Below are 22,268 nucleotides of genomic sequence, written 5' to 3'. Positions count from 1 at the left end.
TAGCTCATGAGTTACAATTGTAAAGATTTCTGGACTGCATTAATTTTTGCAAATCAGACAGACCTGTATGTAACTATTACATAGGATCAGCAATTCCACAGAATATTTGATTTGACATTGTCTTTCACTATTTGAAATGTTTCTCTAGCCATTTTTTCCAAGTTTAAGATTTAAGAGTGAGGAACAGTTAAAACCATTATCAGGTTGATAGAGCTCTGTCACTTTTAAAGAATTAACATTCTTTATTTGTCCTGTTGGCCATTGCCATTTGTCCCTTCTATACATGAGAGTTTTGCATGACATCAGAGTGGATCCTATAGATCAGAGACCCCCCTATACATGGGTCTATCATCACATCAGAGTTTCCCCATCATATGAGCCTACCCATCACATCAGAGAGCCTCCATCACAGAGCCCCCCCCCCCCCCCAACACACAGTTCACATCACACAGTCCCCATCACATAGCTCCCAAATCACGCAATGCCCCATCTTAGAGCCTCCCAATCACACAGCCTCCCCAGCATAGAGCTCCCCAATCACAAAGTTCCCAATTACAGATCCCTCTCGATCACACAGCCCCACCATTCCAGAGCCTCTCAATCACTCAGCCCCCCCCCCCCCCCCCCATCACAAAGCCTCTCAACACACAGTCCCCGCTTGACATACGAGCTCAACCTTTAGGCTCCAGCAGTACAGCAGAGGGCAGGAGGGGAAGGAAATCTGGAAGAGGTGAACTTCTGTCTTTTCTTGAATGCTCGGGGTAGCCCTGCATGCCACCTTCCCTTAATCAGAGTCATGTATTGCCTTCACCATAGCAAGGAATGACACTGTGAATTCTGGCCCTAGAGCATCATCCCGCACCATGGCAACTCATGATGTGGATCCAGGGCAAATTGGGTTCTTGCTTATGGCACCTCAGGGAAACCCAGACTGCACCCTAGTTAAAAAACACTGCTTCAGAGGATGTCTTATTTGCCTTTATCATAGATAAAATATTACAGGCTGCAGTTTATTCATATTATGTTATTACTTATATAGTGCCTTAGTGTTTCTTTGGAATTAGGTAGGTATAGCTCTCACTCGATCTACTGTGGCAGAGTTATTTAATTCAGCCCCATGTTTTACCTCAAGTATAACTACATTCTCTTAGTCAGCATTAACCATTTTTAATCCTAATGTTGCCTGCACTAGTAAATAGATGGGAAGGTATATTATATTTGCTTGTTTTGAAGTTGTTTTTCTTACATTTCATCAACTGTTTCTAGTTTCTGGACTAGGCCGAATTATGTCATATATCCAAGGAATCTTCATAGACATTTTTATTTTCTTTCAGGAGGGGTTCTTTCTGGAGGGGTTTTCGCAGCAAAGCATGTCCTCTTGTCTGCATGCCTGAGCTAAGGACAGATAGTTTCTAGGAGGTAAATACTCCATTAATCATCTGCCCTTTCTTAACCTCACTGGCGGTACGATTATTTCGGATTTTAGGTGCTAAAAGCGGTACAATTATTTTGCATGAAAATTTGGCGTTTTATATTGTAGTCCTGTAATTCTTAACAATAACTCACTTAAATCTGTCCAAACCAGAGTCTAGCAGACATCCCGGGTATGATAAAGTTTGAAAAATGTAATCATAAATTATAATATAATAAATAATTATAAATAATTGTACCAAATAATAATATAACAATAATAAAAATTATTCAATAATGTAATCAAATCAAAAACACTGAAATTTGCTGAGTTGCAGAATTTTCACTGTCATTATTTTTCAATATTTGATGACGGATCTCCCCACAAATCGCTATCGCTCAATTCTGCAAGTGATTACAATTTATTAACGCTGTTTTATAGCTGGTCTAAAATCATTTTTGATGTAAAGGGACAGTTTTGGTTGCTATGGACAATCTCCAGTTTCCAGGCATAATAAACAGTTTTTATAAGATAAAACTGCATGCAGGAAACTGGGCAGACCACTAGGGACAAAGGGGATGTGAAATGATTACATACAGCAATGTAATCTGTAAGATTACATTATACTGTATGTATAGTGAGTGTTTCACTTTTTGAATTTGGCGCCGATTTCCGTCCCCGTGCATCGCAACGCTCGCAGGGAACGGAGGTCGGCTCCGTGATAGATCGAGCGAGACACGGCTCGCTCGTACAGCGGGGGGGCATCGCTGGCTCCAAGGGAGAAGGTAAGTAAACGTCCTCCTGGATCCAGCGATGCGGTCCCGAGTCTGGCTCGGGGTTACCGCTTTTGGTATAAAAATTCCACCCCGAGCCAGACTCGGGAATACTGTCAGGGGGGTTAAAATGGATGTTGCCAGAACTACTAAGGCTTGTTTTTAAAAAAGTGATTTCTCAACTATATGGACACATCGAAATAGGGTTGTGGTATCGGTGCCGATACCGAGCATTTGCACGAGTACTTGCAAATGCTCGGATGCTTGATCCGATACCTGGGCAGTCAGGAGTGATCGTTGCGGCAGTGGAGGGAGTTACAAGCACCAATCTCCCTGTATAAATTTCAATAAAGCAGCTGACAGCTGCTTCCCCCCCATTTGAAATCTATACCGGGAGATCATGCCTGTAACTCCCCCAAAGCCGTATTGATCACCCCTGACTGTCCCCCGTGTCCTCCTCTGGTCCCACTCCATGCTTCTTCGGTCCCCTGCTGTGTGCTCCTCCAGTCCCCCTTGGTGTCCTTCTCTGTGCTCCTCTGATCCCCCTCTCTGCTCATCTGGTCCCCCTCTATGCTCCTCCGGTCCCCTGCTTTGTGCTCCTCCAGTCTCCCTTGGTGTCCTTCTCTGTGCTCCTTCATTCCCCCTCTCTGCTTCTCCGTTGCCCCTCCATGCTCCTACAGTCTCCCGCTGTGTGCTCCTCTTGTCCCCCTCCGTGCTCCACCGGTCTACCGCTGTGTGCTCCTCCGGTCCCCTCTCTGCTCCACCGGTCCCCCTCTATGATGCTCTGGTCCCTCTCTCTGCTCCTCAGGTCCCCCTCCATGCTCCTCTGGTCCCCTTCTCTGCACCTCCGCTCCCTCTGTGCTCCTTCGGTTCACCCCTCGTCCCGGATCTGTCAGGATGGGGAACGGAGGAAGGAGTCAGTAAATCTGTAAATTACCGGCTCCTTCCTTTTCTGAATACACAGAGTCACTGACTCTGTCCATTCATAACTGAGCATCGTAAACGTTTTACAATGCTTCAGTTTATGAATGGAGATGAGCTGCTATCTGTTTTCCAATTTCATTTCAGTGCAGTTGAGGCTGCTAAGAAAGGGACTAGGGAATTTATGTCCTCAGTCCCTTTCCCTGTCTCAAAGGGGAGATGGAAGGGGTGCTAAGACCCCTGATATCTCACCAAAGCCACCCCCCCAACAGGGCTAAAAAGAATTGTAATAAATATTTCAAATTTAAAATTGCCCACTGGTGCTGCATATTAGTGCCACTGCCACATGACATTAAAAAAAGTATCGGTAATTGGTATCATCAAGTACTTGAAAAAAGTATCGGTACTTGTACTCAGTCTTAGAAAAGTGGTATCAGTGCAACCCTACATGGAGGTATGGAAACATGGAGACACGGATGGATGAGTTTGCCTATAATATTAAAACTTAGTTAACTAGTGTTTTTGGTTTGTGGTGCTCAGATATAATTAAAGGGATTGTAAAGGTATTTTTTTTTTCTTAAAATAACAAACATGTTATTCTTACCTCCACTGTGCAGCTCGAGTGGCCCCGAACCTGCTCTTCTCGGGTCCCTTCGGCGGCTGTCTCTGCTTCTTCCCGCAGGTACTTCTCACGTTCATGCGAGCTCCCTCGCATGGTGAGAAGCACCTGTGGGCGCGCTCCCGTGATACAGCCGGCGGCTGTCACACGGCCCCGCCCCCTGGTGCGCCGCGTCATTGGATGTGATTGACAGCAGCGCGAGCCAATGGCTGCGCTGCCTTCAATCCATCCACTCCAGCCAATCAGCGGCCAGGCTGAGTGGTGAAAAGGAAGTCGGGGGCGAGCGCGGGACTTTCGAGGGGTGAGGTAAGTAAAACGGGGGGGGGCTGGGGGGACCAGCATTGTCAGATGTTTTTTCACCTTAATGCATAGAATGCATTAAGGTGAAAAAACATTTACCTTTACAACCCCTTTAAGTTCTGCATTCAGTTTGACAAGTCTGTATTGACAAGTCTGTATTAAGTGATCTTCGCTACGATCACATTAGTCTGCTCAGTTGATGTAGCTGATGGTTGTGCGGATTCCCGGTAATGTCTCCCATGATATTTTGTTGTTATAGGAAGGGAGCCAAGAACAACCAATAAACGTATATAATAAGATTTTTTATTAAAAGCAATAAACTTCAGTGAACAGTTGCTTGAATTATACTATGCCTTACCACTGAAACTCACCCACTTTGATGGGTGAGATTTATCATGATCGTAAGGTCGAGTCTTAACAACACAGATGAACACATTCAACCTAACCTAAGCTTGGGCTACTACAATTACGTTGTGTTATAGCTGAATATATGTTTTTTTAGCCTTTGAGCATTTACCATTTGTTTTGCCATCAGCAAACGTTTGTCGCCTGGACAAAAGGAATCCGATAACAATAATAATCCAACTGAGCATCTAACCCCTTGCCCTATTTTACTGAAACACATGATTTGTTAGCCCCTGTACACACGGTTGGAGATTCTGCCAACCAAATCCGTCGGATTTTGCCCGTCGGATTTAGTCCAACGGATTGTGTCCGAAACTGTTGCATACACACGGTCGGGCCAAGTTGGCGAAAAATCCGATCTTTCAGAACGTGATGACGTAATTTCGTTACGATGGGACTACATTCAGGCTAGTAGCCAATAGCTTTGATGTAGGAATTTGATCTGAGCATGCGTGGCACTTGGTCCGAAGAAAATGCTCTACACATGATCGGATTAGGTCCGTCCGGCCCAGTTGGTCGGGAAATATTTCCAACATGTTGGAAAATTGGGTCAGACGGAGATTCGGATGGAATCAGTCCGATGCATACCACACACAGTCGGATTATCCGACGACACGATCCGATAGGACACATTCCGACAGATTCTCCAACCGTGTGTACAAGGCTTTAGAGTTCCTGAATCCATTGAATACATTTCCCATCGCTTCTTGTCCTAACAGGAAATTCAAGAAATTTCCAGTAGAACTGCAGAAAATTATACAAAACTATCAGCCCTTTCCAACTTCATCCAAAGAATAAATAAATAAATACCAGTAATGGAATTGGGCTTTAATACCTATAGCTTCCTTCCTCCCTTCCAGTGCTTCCTCACATCATTGTTATGTACCTTAATAAACAATATAGAAAGCTGTTACATACCTTCAAAAACATGACATAAATGGCTTTCTCTACTAAATTCCATTACAAGCTATAACCAAGACCAGGCATTTTCCTGCACTTTTTGTTCACAAAATCTTTTTTTTCCCCTAGAAAATTGCTTAGAACTCCCAAACATTACATACAGTGCTTTGAAAAAGTATTCACACCCCTTGAAACTTTTCACATTTTATCATGTTACAACCAAAAATGTATATGTATTTTATTGTGATTTTAATGTGATAGACCAACACAAATTGGCATATAATTGTCAAATGGAAGGAAAAAGATAAATGGTTTTCTTTTTTTTTTTTACAAATAAATATCTGAAAAGTGTGGCGTGCATTTGTATTCATCCCCCCTGAGTCAATACGTTGTAGAACCACCTTTTGCTGCAATTAGAGGTGCAAGTTTTTTTGGGGATGTCTATATCAGCTTTGCACATCTAGAGAGTGATATTTTTGCCCATTCTTCTTTGCAAAACAGCTCAATCTCTGTCAGATTGGACTGAGAGTGTCCGTAAACAGCAATTTTCAAGTCTTGCCACAGATTCTCAATTGGATTTAGGTCTGGACTTTGCCTGGGCCCATCTAACACATGAATATGTGTTGATCTAAACCATTCCATTGTAGCTCTGGCTGTATGGTTAGGGTGGTTGTCATGCCAGAAGATGACCCTCCGACCCCAGTCTCAAGTCTTTTGCAGACTCTAACAGGTTTTCTTCTAAGATAGCCCTGGATTTGGCTCCATCCATCTTCCCATCAACTCTGACCAGCTTCCCTGTCCCTGCTGAAGAAAAGCACCCCCACAACATGATGCTGCCACCACCATGTTTCACAGTGGGGATGGTGTGTTTAGGGTGATGTGCAGTGTTAGTTTTCCGCCACACATAGCATTTTGCTTTTAGGCCAAAAAGTTCAATTTTGATCTCAAATGACCAGAGCACCTTCTTCCACATGTTTGTGTGTCCCCCACATGACTTCTCACAAACTGCCACCAGGACTTCTTATGGCCTTCTTTCAATAATGGCTTTCTTCTTTCCACTCTTCCATAAAGGCCAGATTTGTGGAGTCCACGATTAATAGTTGTCCTGTGGACAGATTCTCCCACCTGAGCTGTGGATCTTTGCAGCTCCTCTAGAGTTACCATGGGCCTCTTGGCTGCTTCTCTGATTAATGCTTTCCTTTCCTGGCCTGTCAGTTTATATGGATGACCATGTCTTGATAGGTTTGCAGTTGTGCCATACTCTTTCCATTTTCAAAAGATGGATTGAACAGTGCTTCATGAGATGTTCAAAGCTTGGGATATTTTTTTATAACCTAACCCTGCTGTAAACTACTCCACAACTTTATCCTTGACCTGTCTGGTGTGTTTTTTGGCCTTCATGATGCTGTTTGTTCACTAAGGTTCTCTAACAAGCCTCTGAGTGCTTCACAGAACAGCTGCATTTATACTGAGATTAAATTACACACAGGTGTAATCCATTTACTAATTAGGTGACTTCCAAAGGCAATTGGTTCCACTAGATCAGGGATCTCCAAACTACAGCCCTCCAGCTGTTGCAGAACTACACGTCCCATGAGGCATTGTAAAACTCGGATATTCACAGACATGACTAGGCATTATGGGAATTGTAGTTCTTGAACAACTAGAGGGTCATAGTTTGGAGACCCCTGCACTAGATTATAGTTAGGGGTATCAGAGTAAAGGGAGCTGAATACAAGTGCACACAATACTTTTCAGATATTTATTTGTAAAAAAATGTGGTTGAAACATGGCAAAATATGGGACATTTCAAGGGGTGTGAATACTTTTTCAAGGCCCTGTATGTACATATATTATATTATATATATATAGACAGATAGATAGATAGATAGATAGATAGATAGATATCTATATAGATATCATTTTTTTTTTTAAAGCAGAGGCCCTAGAGAATAATTTGGTGGGCTTTGAAAATTTTTGTCACACAGTATTTGCGCAGTGTTTTTTCAAACACAATTTTTGGAAAAAAATACACTTTTTTGAATTTTAATGCAAAAAAAAACACAATTTATAACCAATTTTTTTGGAAAATATAAAAGTTATGCCAAGTAAACAGATATCAAACATTTCACACTTGAAAAAAGCCCACGCAACAGCGACAAATTACATCAATTTTACTATCCATAGGGGACACTTTAAAAGCCTTTACAAGTTACCACGTTAAATTTACAGAGGTCTAGTACTAGAATTACTGTCCATGATCTGACATTCGCGGCAACACCCCACATATGTGGGATGATCGCTGTTTGCGTGTCTGTGGGACCTGGTGGCGAAGGAGAAAGCCGGGCTCCTCCGCTAGCAAAAGAGCAGCAAAAAAGCAGAAGATAGCGGAGGAGCCCGGCGAGAAGACCCCCGAAGTCGAAAGAAGACCCCCGGAGCTGCCTAATAAATGACTTTGTTGTGTGTTTTTTTTATTAACACTTTTTTCCCCATGTGAATGGGTAGGGGCACAATGTACCCCATACTCATTCACATAGGCTGGGGGCTGGGATCTGGGGGCCCCCTTATTAAAGGGGGCTCCCGGATTCCGATAAGCCCCCATCTGCAGACCCCAACAACTAATGGCCAGGGTTGTCGGGAAGAGGCCCTTGCCCTCATCAACATGGGGACAAGGTGCTTTGGAGTGGGGGGGCCACAGGGTGCCCACTTCCCCAAAGCACCCACCCCCCCATGTTGAGGGCATATGGCCTGGTACGGCTCGGGGGGGCTTGCTCATCCCCACCCCCTTTCCTGACCGGCTGGGCTGCGTGCTCGGATAGGGGTATGGATTTTGGGGGGACCTCCATACCATTTTTTTGGTGTAGGGGGGTTCCCCTTAAAATCCCTACCAGACCTAAGGGCTTGGTATACCCCTGAAGGCATGCAGGTCTTATTACAGAGGCGACATTGTTGCTTATTTCTCGCAGGTCCAACTGGCACAGTGGGCTCAATAACAGCCAGAACCAGCAATCGTTCACTTCTAGAAGACAACTAATTTTGAGGATAGTATAAGGAAGAGTCCACACAATAGAAGCCATTTAACAGTTCACTGAAATGCAATTAATGATGTACCAACAACAGTCATCCCAGTGGTTACAGCACATTTCTGTAGTTGGAAACATGAGAGCCAATTTGAGGATTTGAGAATTTGTCAGAGGCTTGTATCCCCTGCAAAAAGGATTCAAGTACCCCAAATAAGGGGTAGGGGAAGGTCCCAGAAGCTAGTCTCAGAGAATTCAAGTTCACCATGGCTTGGTCCTTGCAATGCTTCCCATCATGACCAACGACCCAGATAAACTCCCTTCAGACTATTTATACTGAGTCCTGTTTCCCAAAATGTCCCACACTGGCAGGAACAAGACTGGCATTACTTTGATATGTATGGTCACACCCAACCCACTATTCTGGGAGCCTCTAGAGGCTACTTAGGCAACTACATTGCCTACTCTCACTATGAGGGTCCCTGACCCTAGCTACGGGGCATCTACTGAGCAGTTTTAGGAACTACACTAGTTTTTAGTTTTACTGAGCAGTTTTAGGAACTACACTTTCGGCTACTACATTTTAGAGCCCATGAAGGATGGCATAAAAATTTGCAAATACCAACCCCCTCCTTCTTCTCTTTTGCATTAATCTTTTTTCAGCCATAAATAATCTTCTCTTCGTATTCCAACTCCCACAAAAACTGTTGTTTCTTCCTTTCCACATCACTGCATGTGGATGGAAAAGGCCGGGGTGTTTATTAAGTGGTTATCTGATTGTATAACAATGCAATAACATTCATAATACCAACATAACAGATCCAACTATTGAAGCACAGGTCAATCTACAGAAATAAATAACAATAACTATGTCCAATTTGCCATAGGTAGTGTATATAATACAAATAAAGGCATCACACCCACGATAGATAAAATGCAACAAAGAGTTTGTACTAAATACAAAGCTTAGAAATAGATTACAATTGATACTGGACATAAATGTGTGGTATACACATTACAGCATATCCAATCCATTAAAGATAGTGGCCACAATTTAGTCAGGCAGCATGATGGTATAGAGGTCTAATGGACTCTGACTTGGGTATTTACACAACCTTAAAGTGATATTAAAGACTTGCTTTTTTTGTTTTGTTTTTTAAATAACAAATCTGTTATACTTACCTGCTCCCACTGCTGCCAAAAAACAGTTTAGGAGTGTGAGTCCCCAGAGAGGCAGGGCTCTCATGGACATCCCTGGATCGGGAGGGGGCTCAGGTAGGTATTAGTGGGGGCTGGGGGGGGGGGGGGCTGTTGCACACAAAAGGTTTTTTACCTGTATGCATAAAATGCATTAAGGTAAACAACCTTGTGCCTTTACAGCCACTTTAAAGTGTTACTAAACACACAACAGTAAATTCAATCAATGTATATGCAGTAAAGCATGCTTGTTATACTCACTGTGGAACCCAAGGGGTTAATAATCTGCATTGTGTAAAAAGGCTGTTTGATCCTGTCATCTCTGTTCCTTCCTTTCTTCCACTGTCCCCAATTTATCTCCTGATAGAACAGAGGCTACGGGACAAGCTGCACATGCTCAGTTTGGTGTGTATTGCTAGAGAGGTTTTTTTTTTGTTTTCTTGGGAGAGTACATGTGATCAGTACAGAGCCAATCAGCACTGTCCAGACAGAGGGACAGGGGTCCTGAAGCATCATAGGCCAGTCAGAGCAGAATGAAAACTCCTACAAGCTTTAACCAGATGCTGATAGAAGTTTCAAGGCTCTTCTAACTGCTGATGAAAAAAAGGTATTTAGCAGTCTATATTTACTGAAATAATTGCAGGTCCATATTCTGTGTAATGTGGGAGACCAGCTATAGTGAATGTAGGGTCCTGGGTTTATTAACACTTTGATGTCTACTTTTTTTAATGAGTATATGACAGATCAGGTTAAAACGTGAACATGAATTGTATCACATTAGATATGTTACTTGCAGTGTCATTGCAGAATTGATTAGGTTTCTGGGGGGAAGACTCGCTGCGGAATGGATTGTATCTTTGCAGGGATTGTATCTTTGCAGGCATGTTTCTGTCTATGTCAATGCAGAACTGATTGTGTCTCTGCAGATGTGAACTTTAAGGGTGGCAGTTTGGTATTGATTGTGTCTCTCTGCAACTACAGTCAAAGGTGCATATTTTTACCCTATCCTGTTTGGTAAGCCCTGTATTTAAAGAGGAGGGTCGTTTAAAAAAAAAAATAATTAAAAGTAATAAGCTTAATAAGCCGACCTACCTGTCCAGGGCGCCAGCGATGTCGGCCAACCGAGGCCAACCCGTCCCTCCGCTCTCGGGTCCCGGCGCCGCCATTCTTTCTAAGGGAAACAGGCAGTGGAGCCTTGCGGCTTCACTGCCCGTTTCCTACTGCGCATGCGCGAGTCTATCAGGTCTACAAAAGTGCTATTCCAGTTATTGTTCCAGTAGCCTCTGTTTTGTCAGTTTATATAGGGACAGGCAGGAAGCAGTGTGTGAGGCAGTGAGGGTCAGTTTAATCAGTAGCTGTTACTATATTAGGTCCACAAAGGTTCTTTTCAGGACTGGAATCAGTGGTATGGTAATAGGCTTGTACACGTATAATATTCTTTCTTCCAAATATAGAAAGAATACTTGACTGCTGCCCTTCTGCTGCAGTCTGCTAATCATTCACAACCTACTTGTTCCACAAAGCTCCTTATAAGGACTGGTAATAACCTGGTGTAGGGTGCTATAGTACATAGGGTTGAGTGAGGTACAGTCTGCCATTCTATAAGGACTGGTATAGGTCCACAATACATAGGGTTGAGGTGCACTACTGCTGACCGCTGCCCTATACTGCAGCAGTCCTTCATCGGTATAGGGACTGACGTACAGTCTGCTAATCACTCACACACAACCTACTTGTTCCACAAAGGTCCTTATAAGGACTGGTAAGGTATAGGGTACTACAGTACATAGGGTTGAGTGAGGTACAGTCTGCCATTCTATAAGGACTGGTATAGGTCCACAATACATAGGGTTGAGGTGCACTACTGCTGACCGCTGCCCTATACTGCAGCAGTCCTTCATCGCTATAGGGACTGACGTACAGTCTGCTAATCACTCACACACAACCTACTTGTTCCACAAAGGTCCTTATAAGGACTGGTAAGGTATAGGGTACTACAGTACATAGGGTTGAGTGAGGTACAGTCTGCTATTCTATAAGGACTGGTATAGGTCCACAATACATAGGGTTGAGGTGCACTACTGCTGACCGCTGCCCTATACTGCAGCAGGCCTTCATCGGTATAGGGACTGACGTACAGTCTGCTAATCACTCACACACAACCTACTTGTTCCACCAAGGTCCTTATAAGGACTGGTAAGGTATAGGGTACTACAGTACATAGGGTTGAGTGAGGTACAGTCTGCCATTCTATAAGGACTGGTATAGGTCCACAATACATAGGATTGAGGTGCACTACTGCTGACCTCTGACATCCTCCTGGGGCTGTACCTCTGCTGTGCATATTATGAGGGGCTCCCACCATCCCTGTGCTGTGCTGACTTCCTCCTGGGGCTGTACCTCTGCTGTGCATATTTTGAGGTGCTCCCACCACCCCTGTGCTATGCTCATTATGAGGGGCTCCCACCATCCCTGTGCTGTGCTGACTTCCTCCTGGGGCTGCTTATTATGAGGGGCTCCCACCATCCCTGTGCTGTGCTGACTTCCTCCTGGGGTTGCTTATTATGAGGGGCTCCCACCATCCCTGTGCTATGCTGACATCCTCCTGGGGCTGCTTATTATGAGGGGCTCCCACCATCCCTGTGCTATGCTGACATCCTCCTGGGGCTGCTTATTATGAGGGGCTCCCACCATCCCTGTGTTATGCTCATTATGAGGGGCTCCCACCATCCCTGTGCTATGCTCATTATGAGGGGCTCCCACCATCCCTGTGCTATGCTCATTATGAGGGGCTCCCACCATCCCTGTGCTATGCTGACTTCCTCCTGGGGCTGCTTACGGTGCAGGTGTCAGTGCTGTATATCACGGTGCTGATGTCAGTGCTGTATATCACGGTGCTGGTGTCAGTGCTTTATGTCACGCTGCTGATGCCAGTGCTCTCTATCACGGTGCTGTTGTCAGATGACTCTATCACGGTGCAGGTGTCATTGCTGTATGTCACGCTGCTGATGTCAGTGCTCTCTATCACGGTGCTGCTGTCAGTGCTGCATTTCACGGCGCTGGTGTTAGTGCTTTATGTCACGCTGCTGATGTCAGTGCTCTCTATCACGGTGCTGTTGTCAGATGACTCTATCACGGTGCAGGTGCCATTGCTGTATGTCACGCTGCTGATGTCAGTGCTCTCTATCACGGTGCTGCTGTCAGTGCTGCATTTCACGGTGCTGGTGTTAGTGCTTTATGTCACGCTGCTGATGTCAGTGCTCTCTATCACGGTGCTGTTGTCAGATGACTCTATCACGGTGCAGGTGTCATTGATGTATGTCACGCTGCTGATGTCAGTGCTCTCTATCACAGTGCTGCTGTCAGTGCTGTATTTCACGGTGCTGGTGTTAGTGCTTTATGTCACGCTGCTGATGTCAGTGCTCTCTATCATGGTGCTGCTGTCAGTGCTGTATATCACGGTGCTGGTGTTAGTGCTTTATGTCACGCTGCTGATGTCAGTGCTCTCTATCACGGGGCTGCTGTCAGTGCTGTATATCCCAGTGCTGGTGTTAGTGCTTTATGTCATGCTGCTGATGTCAGTGCTCTCTATCACGGTGCTTTTGTCAGATGACTCTATCACGGTGCAGGTGTCATTGCTGTATGTCACGCTGCTGGTGATCATCTCCTGCACCCTCTTTACCTACCCTGACCTTCCCTCTCCTCCATTGCCTTCATGCGCTCCACAGTCCTGAATTGTCACAACAATTTCCCATATAAAAAAAAAAATTGTAGTTGTCGATCCCGGATTCACCTCATACATGTGTTATGTCATTGGCCATGTGGTGGGACTATGTTTGCACAGCTATTAATTATTTTGTGGCTGCAAATTTGACCTGTACGTTTGCGAAGTTCGCCTCCCATTGAAGTCAATGGGGCCCGCTGCGAACGTTCCGGTTCGCAAACTATCGGCCGCGTTCGCGGTCCGCGTTTGCGAAACGTCCCGTCGGAAGTTCGTCCATCACTACCCAGCACCCTCCCATCCTCTGATAGCAGCCGCAACCCACACAATCTCATTTCTATTCCTCTTCAGTCTAGAACCAGCCACCCCTTCTCCTGTGCCCTTTGGAATTCCCGCTCTGTTTGTAAAAAACTCCCCACTGTCCATGACCTATTTATCACAAACTCCCTGAACCTACTTGCAATTACTGAGACCTAGATTCAAGAATCTGACCTTCCTTCTCCTATGGCCTCCTGTGGACTCACTCTCCCAGGCCTAGTGGACGAAAGAAGGTGGTGTTGGAATCCTCCTATCACCTCAAAGCACTTTTCAGGTTCTTCATCCACCCACCTCTCTGTCCCTCTCCTCATTTGAAGCTCACTGTATTTGTCTATCTTCTCCAGTTTCATTGAGAATTGCTGTGATCTATCGGCCCCCTAGACCAGTATCAAACTACCTTGATGACATCTCTGCCTGGCTACCCTACTTTCTCTCTTCTGAAATTCCAACAATCATTCTTGGTGGCTTCAACATCTTTGTTAATCTTAACACTCCCGCTACTTCTAAGCTGCTGAGCCTAACCTAAAAAAAAAGATACATGCTTCTACTCACTCTGTTGGCAATTGCCTGAACCTCATATTCTCCTACCTATGTACTCCGCACAACCTCTCCAATATTCCTTATCCTCTCTCTGATCACCACCTTATTAGTTTCACTCTCTTATTGTCTGCCTCCTCCTTGCCTTCCAACTACCAAACTATTACCCATAGAAACCTTCGCCATCTTAACCCTTCTCTTCTTTTTTCTGCTACAGATTGTTTCTATGACAAAATCTCACCCTTGATCGAAAAGTTTACCAAGGCTCCATCACAGGATGGTACTGTGGGAGTCTTATTAGTAAAACAGTGGCGTGTTCTACAGATAATTTTTTTTCTGTATTGTTCTTCTATTTAAAAAATAATCTCATCCTTGTCCTGCCTCAACTTGGCCACTTCTGTCTACAACAGTTCACTCTCACCCACCCTGGATACCCTCGCCCCCCCCCCCCCACTACACACAGAATCAGGCCCTGACAGCTACAACCCTGGCAGACAGACAATGTCAGATGCCTAAAAAAACATAGCCGTGCTCTTGAGCATCTGTAGCGTAAGACTAAGTCACAGCACAACTTCAGCCAATTTAAATCTGCCCTCCAAAAATACCATTCCTGCCTCCACACTGCCAAACAGACCTACTTTATCAATCTCATTATCACCCTCTCACGCAGTCCCCATCAACTCTTTTCTACCTTTACCACTCTACTTGTTCTTCCATTACCTGCACCCACTAACTTACTCACTGCCCAGGAGATTGCTAATCACTTCAAAATAAGCTTGAGACAGTTCGCCTCAAGGTCTCCGCTCTACAGATATCTCCCTTACTTTACACTCCTTGTCCTCCTGCACAATCAATACTTCCCTCTTTTAATCCAGCTACTATAGAGGAAGTCACTCAACTTTTTTCTAACGCCCACTTAACCTCCTGTCCCCTGGACCCTGTTCCTTCTCAAATACTATGGTGACCATCTGACTCTACCATACACTCTTTAACTCATACCTTCATGTCCTTAATGCAATCTTAAGTGCTCTTAAGTGCTTTGTGCCTTGTTCCCAGGGCTTCTCCTGTGTGTTCCACCATGTTTAATAATATGTTCACACTGCACTCACCAGATGTCGGTTCTCTCACAGGATTATTTGGCAGATAGGAAATAAATGGAGAGATCGTCTCCCATAGTATAAAATCCTTGGGCTTATTCTTTTAAAATTACAATATAAAAAAATTGCATTGTAAAACAACCATCATGTAAATAGAAACTTGCTGGGCCAGAAGTGATGCACTGGAGCATCAGCTTATTTCTTATCTGCCAAATAATCTTGTGGGGTAACCTCTTGGCCCGCAACAGGGAGGAACTTTGAATTTGTGAAACAACATACCAGCGATTGTGGGACAAGTCCCCCTAAAGACCTACAAGCTTTGATGACTTTCCTAGCTATAAGGCCAGGAAGTCACCGACATCTGGTGAGTGCGATGTGAAAATATTATTACACATGGTGGAACACACAGGGGAGACCATGAGAATGAGGCATGGAGCACTCAAGATTGCATTAAGGATTTTTTGCACTATTGCCGCATACACACGATCGGAATTCCGGCCAGAAATACACAGATCAGAGCTTTTCATTGGAAAATGCGATCGTGTGTATGCTCCATCAGAATTTAGCTGTCCGAATTTCTGCCAGCCAAAAATTTATAGCATGTTCTCAATTTTCCAGACGGAAAAACTTTCTATCGGTAATTCCGATTATGTGTATTCAATTCCGACACGGCAAAAATCACGCATGCTCAGATTCAACTACGAGACAGAAGCTATTGGCAATGGCTACTGGCTATTGAACTTCCCTTTTTTAGTCCGTCGTACGTGTTGTACGTCACCGCGTTATAAACAATCGGAATTTGATGTGACCGTGTGTAGGCAAGACAGCTTGAGCCGAATTCTGTCGGAATTCCGTTCTTGAAAACCATCAGAACTTTTTCCAATGAGAATTCCGATCATGTGTACATGGCATTAGTCACTTTAATTTTATATTTTTCATTTTTAATGTTTCTTTTTTTAATGTTTACATTCCTACCATTGTTTGGAGCTTACTATTATAATTTCAGTGGTATTCACAGTATTTCACAATTTTTTGGGCGTTATCAGTTCATGGTATAGCAAGCGCTGCCTGAAATTAATTGAATATTGGTTGAAAAATAATTACAGATCATGTTTTTTAAGAAAATCAACCTTTTTAGCTAATACCTGAGGCATTCTGGACCTATTTGCAGATGATAATTGGTATATTCTCACACACACAGATATTGGACAGAGAGGAGGATCCAGCTTCTCTATGCTCCCAGAAGGCATTCCAGTTGGTTGTTAAACCCTCTTCTGGAAAAAGCAGCAAATGGAAAGGAAAAGGACATGGGCCTGTCCGGCCTATACTCTGCAGGCAACATTCATAGGAATACAGTACAAAGAAAAGTGAATACATTGCTAAGTGCTTTTGTGTATTAGGCCTTTGGCTCAGTACAACCTTCTAGCCCCATGTCAGAGGGTTGCTGTGCATAGAATAGGAAAGTGTGAAGTAATACTCTTGAAAAGCTATGCATCTGTGATTTAGCTATAAAATGTTTGGACAAACAAATATTACATAATAGTTATAATATTAGTATAATAGCTGTAAATAATACTAAAGCTCCTTTTCAAGAAAAGATAAAAACTGTATGTTCCCGAACAAGCAGAAAGAACTATAGAACAAAAATATGTCAGGCATTGTAAGATCATTCTATTCTCTGCTAGAGGCATCAACCTCTGCAAAAGACTTTATTCAGTGCTGCATTAAACTATCATTAAGCCACCTGGTGCCCAGAATTTATCCTTAGATCAAGTTCATGATGAGAACACACAACATCCTCCGCCTCTAAATCCAACATGGGATTTATACAGTTCCATTCAACACAATAGACTTGCTTTAATAATAGTATGCTTGCTAAGATAGCTGCCTCTGCACTGACTCATCATAACCAATTAGAAATCAGCTTTCATTAGTATGATTAAACACTTTTGCTGATAGCTGAGTGATAACTGGTTGTTATTGGTTACAGAACATTATTATTCTTTGCAGATCACTAAAGCTCAGAAGACTTAAAGTAAATCCACCCACACTTAAAGGCAGATATCAAAGAATCACCAGTTAATGTAGTTTTGTAGTCATTGAAAACAATTAGGGCTCGTTCACACTGGAATGTGGTGTGGGAAACCTGCATTCCATGCGTCTATCCAGCCTCACTCACCAGAAAAAATGGACCCTCAGCTTTGCAGTCTTATTAAAGAGTTCCAGAGTCCTATCCCACCAACATCAGATCTAAGCTTATCTGACCCCCAGACTGCAAAGCTGAGGGTCCATTTTTTCTGGTGAGTGGGGATACAAGAGGAGAGTCTTGCACATGGCACAGCATGTTTACATGAAGCACCCAAGCATTTTTTTAAATTCTTTTGAAGTATCTGAGAACTTTACTGTTTGTGGTTATTGTTTTTTATCTCAGAATATTATCACCAATTGTCAAGCGCTGCATTAATATATTTTTTGATTCCTATTTGAGGTGATTCAGCTCAATCATCACGGCACCATGGTGGATATGGTGTCAGGATGATTGAAATCATTATTTATTTTATTACATTTTAATATAAAATTAAATAGTTCAACTCACCATACTGCAGAATCAGTGGGAGCCCTGAGTGTGTCACTTGCCATCTTCGCCTGCCACCAGATGCAGTGTGTCACTTGCCACTTCAATTGCCACCAGATTCAGTGCTCACTTGTTCCCAGATGCAGCTTGTTACTTGTCACCAGAGATGCAGCGCTCACTTGTCACCCGATGCACCTTGTTACTTGTCACCAGAGATGCAGAGCTCACTTGTCACCAAGATGCAGCATGGTACCAGATTCTGAGACAGCCATGCTGCTGTATCATCAGAGTACCCGCTAGAGGTCCGGGGTTGGCACTGATGATTTTGCCTCGCCACCATGTTCGCAAAGAATAGCTCTCATGGGAGCCAAGGGAAACAAACAAGAGGTGGCAATGAAAGTGGCTGCCAAAAGAAATGGAGCTGCCGCCAACCCCTTGCCCCACAGCCTGGCCCACAACCCCGGTTCCGCTTCTTGTTTCTTACCCTCTGTCTCTATGAGAGCTGCTTTTCCCACCTCCGATCTCTAGCAGCGGCTCTGGTGATTCATCACGAAACATGACAAACATGACATCACGACAAAGCCAATTTCCCAACAGTCCCAGGAAAATCAGGACTGTTGGTAAGTATGTATCAGAAACCATGAAATCAGACCGAGACAGAAGTACATTTAAATCACACTTGTTTAATAATAAAAGTAAATAGAACAAACATAGTCAAAGCATAGAGAAGGAAGGGCTGAGCCCAACCCTGAGAGTACCCCCTCCTCAATGACCACTCCTCCTCGGAGGACCACCAGGCTTGAGGGGAAAATGTCTATGGAAATCACAGAGGATGACAGGGTACATCCAAGGATGAGACCCAAAAGCGTTCCTCCGGACCGTACCCCTTGCAATGCACCAGGTACCGTATGTGCCCACAGAATATACGGGAGTCAACAATGGACTGTACTTCATACTCCTCATGGTTCTCTGCCTGTACAGGGTGAGGACGTGGCACAGAGGTGGTAAAGCAGTTGCAGACCAAAGGTTTTAATAAGGAGACATGAAATAAATTTGAAATATGCATATTAGAAGGGAGGTCTAATGCATAAGCCACTGGATTACTCCTGTGAAGAATACGGAAAGGCCCAATAAACTGAGGTGTGAACTTCAGTGAGGGAACACAAAGTCGGAAGTTGTGAGATGACAGCCAGACTCTGTCCCCAACCTGGTAGGAAGGTACGGGCAGGCCTCCAGTCAGCATGGAGTCTGTACCTATCATTAACATATTGCAAAGCCTCCTGGACTTGTGCCCAAGTGGAACGAAGACCACGGAGATGCTCCTTTAACACAGGAATACTCTGCAGAAACGAATGAGTCAGGCGACATTGAAGGTTGGAAACTATAGTTCTCCATAAACAGGGACAATCGGGAAGAAGAATTCAAGGCACCTACCCAATGGTATCATCAAATAGTGCTGTGGCACCTTTACATCACCCGTAACATAAAAAATGCATTCTAACCACTTCCCGCTGCTGTCATATGACGTCCTTGACTTTGTGCGGGGATATCTGAATGATGCCTGCAGCTACAGGCATCATTCAGATATCAGCTTTTTCAGCCGGCGATTCCCTACACCATAAGAATGATCATAGTGGCTGTTCTGCTGCCTTATCGTTCTTACCGGAGGTGAGAGAGGACATTCCCCCCCGCCCGTTGCCCTCCGGTGCGTCTACTATTTTTTTTATTTCAGGCTTCCCAGTCTAGAGGTGAGATGTGGGGTCTTATTGACCCTTTATCTAACTGTAAAGAGGACCTATCATGCCATATTCCTATTACAAGGGATGTTTACATTCCTTGTAATAGGAATAAAAGTGATAAAATATTTATTTTTGGGGAAAAAAGTGTCAAACTAAAATAAATAAAGTAAAATGAACAATAACATTTTTTATTTTTTAAAGCGCCCCTGTCCCCATGTGCTCGCATGCAGAAGCAAACGCATACGTAAGTCCCGCCCACATATGAAAACGGTGTTCAAAGCACACATGTGAGGTATCACTGCAAACCTTAGAGCGAGAGCAAATAATATACACCAATTTGTACTTATTTTTACCAAAGATATGTAGTAGTATAAATTTTGGCCAAAATTTATGAAGAAAAATTACTAATTTGCTAAATTTTATAACAGAAACGAAGAAAAAATCATTTTTTTACAGAATTTTCTGTCTTTTTAATTTTATAGCACAAAAAATAAAAAACCCAGCGGTGATTAAGTACCACCAAAAGAAAGCTCTATTTGTGTGAAAAAAAGGACAAAAATTTCATATAGGTACAGCGTTGCATGACTGAGTAATTGTCATTCAAATTGTGATAGCACTGAAAGCTGAAAATTGGTCTGGTTATTAAGGGGGTTTAAGTGCCCAGTGGTCAAGTGGTTAACGGACTCCAGAGACCAACTCTGTGGGTTATCGTACTTTCTGGTCATATAAGTCAGGGGCTTGACCAGAGATGAGAAGTTTTGAATAAACTTCCGATAGTAGTTGGCAAAGCCCAGGAAACACTACAGAGGATGTAAATCCACGGGTCGGGGCACCTGTAGGACTGCTGAAAGTTTCTCTGGGTCCATCGAAAAACCAGCAGTGAAAATTACATAACCCAGGAATTTAACCTGATCACGATGGAACTCGCACTTCTCCAATTTACAATAGAGATTGTTCTCTCTTAGTTTCTGAAGCACACGTGTGGTGGCTCTCCAGGGACTTGGAAAATATGAGGATATCATCGAGATAAACCACCGCACATAATTGCAACAAATCTCAGAGGACATCGTTAATAAATTCCTGGAAAACTGCCAGGACATTACAAAAGGCCAAAAGGTATTACGAGGTACTCATAATGGCCTGTTCTGGTATTAAATGCAGTTTTCCACTCGTTGTCCTCATTAATCCTCACAAGATTGTATACCCCTCTCAAATCAAGCTTTGTGAAAATCATTGTTCCCTTGAGGCGGTCAAATAACTCTGTAATCAATGGAATCGAAAAGGCATTCTTAATTGTGAAACGATTGAGACCCCTAAAATCAATACAAGGTCTCAGTTCGCCACTCTTCTTCTTCATGAAAAAGAAACCAGCACCAGCATGAGACGAGGATTTGCAGATGAGACCTCAAGAAAGTGCGTCTGCAACATACTTGTCCATGGCCTTATCCTCCAAGACCAACAAAGGGTAAAGCCAGCCACGAGGGGGTATGGCACCAGGTTGAAGGTCAATTGCGCAATCATAGGACCGGCGTGGAGGCAAACTAATGGCTTGACCTTTCACTAAAATCCTAGTACTCCTCCATCAGGGAAGAGAGTGAAGAGCTGCACAGGACCTTGGCTACCTTCTGGAAGCACGTCTTACTGCATTGTAGCGACCAGGAGAGAACCTCAGCACGGAGCCAATTAAAAGAGGGGTTGTGCCTCTGTAACCAAGGATAACCAATAACCAGCGGAAACTTAGGTGAAGAACTAACTTGGAATTGGATTATATCATGGTGAAGGGCCCCTACGGCCATGGACAACAGAACGTCTCATGAGTCACATGGGCAGGCTGAAGTGGTCTCCCATCAAGAGCCTCAATGGCAAGTGGAGTGTCACGTAGCTGCAGCAGAATCAAGCACTTCGATACAAAGGCAGCATCAATGAAGAACTCTGCAGCCCCAGAGTCAATTAGAGCCTGTAACTCGACGGACTACTCTGCCCAAGAAAGGGTGGCCAAAACCAGGGGCTTATCCTTCTGGATAACTGGGGATGAAACAACTCCACCTAAGGTCTGTTCGTGACAGGACCTCAAGATTTGGGTGTTCCCTGGATGGGTAGGACAAGACTTCAAAAAGTGACCTGCCTCGCCACAATATAGGCACAATCGTTCCCTCCCCCTAAAGGCTCTCTCATCCGCAGATAGACGCGTGAAGCCCATGAGAGGTGAGGGAGGCATGGGTGGAAATGCAAAGTCAGAGTCTTTCTCTGAGTCTGGAGTAAAGGAGGATGGCAAACGTGATAAACTTCTCCAGCTCAGTGGGTATATCTTGGGCTGCTATCTCATCCTTGATGGAATCCGAGAGACCATGATAAAAAGCAGCCACGTGGGCCTTATTGTTCCAACCTCTGCTGCCAGAGTATGGAATTCAATGGTGTAGTCGGTAGTGATGGACGAACTTCCGACGGGACGTTTCGCGAACGCGAAACGCGAACGGGCACAAACGTTCGCGAAAACGACCGTTCGCCGCGGGCTCCATTGACTTCAATGGGAGGCGAATTTCGCAAACCTTTAGGTCGAATTTGCGGCCACGGGGTAATTATTAGGGGGTAGCACGTAGTCCCACCACCTGGACAATAGCATAATACATGTATGAGGTGAATTTGGGATCGATAACTACAAGCATTTTTTTTTTATTTGGGAAATTGTTCTGACAATTCAGGACTATGGAGCTAATGAAGGCAATGGAGGAGAG

The sequence above is a fragment of the Lithobates pipiens genome, unplaced genomic scaffold (genome assembly GCF_037356315.1).
Source record: "Lithobates pipiens isolate NorthernLeopardFrog02 unplaced genomic scaffold, aLitPip1_a1.2 Scaffold_19, whole genome shotgun sequence".
Lineage (NCBI taxonomy): Eukaryota > Metazoa > Chordata > Amphibia > Anura > Ranidae > Lithobates > Lithobates pipiens.
This window is presented reverse-complemented; position numbering follows the sequence as displayed.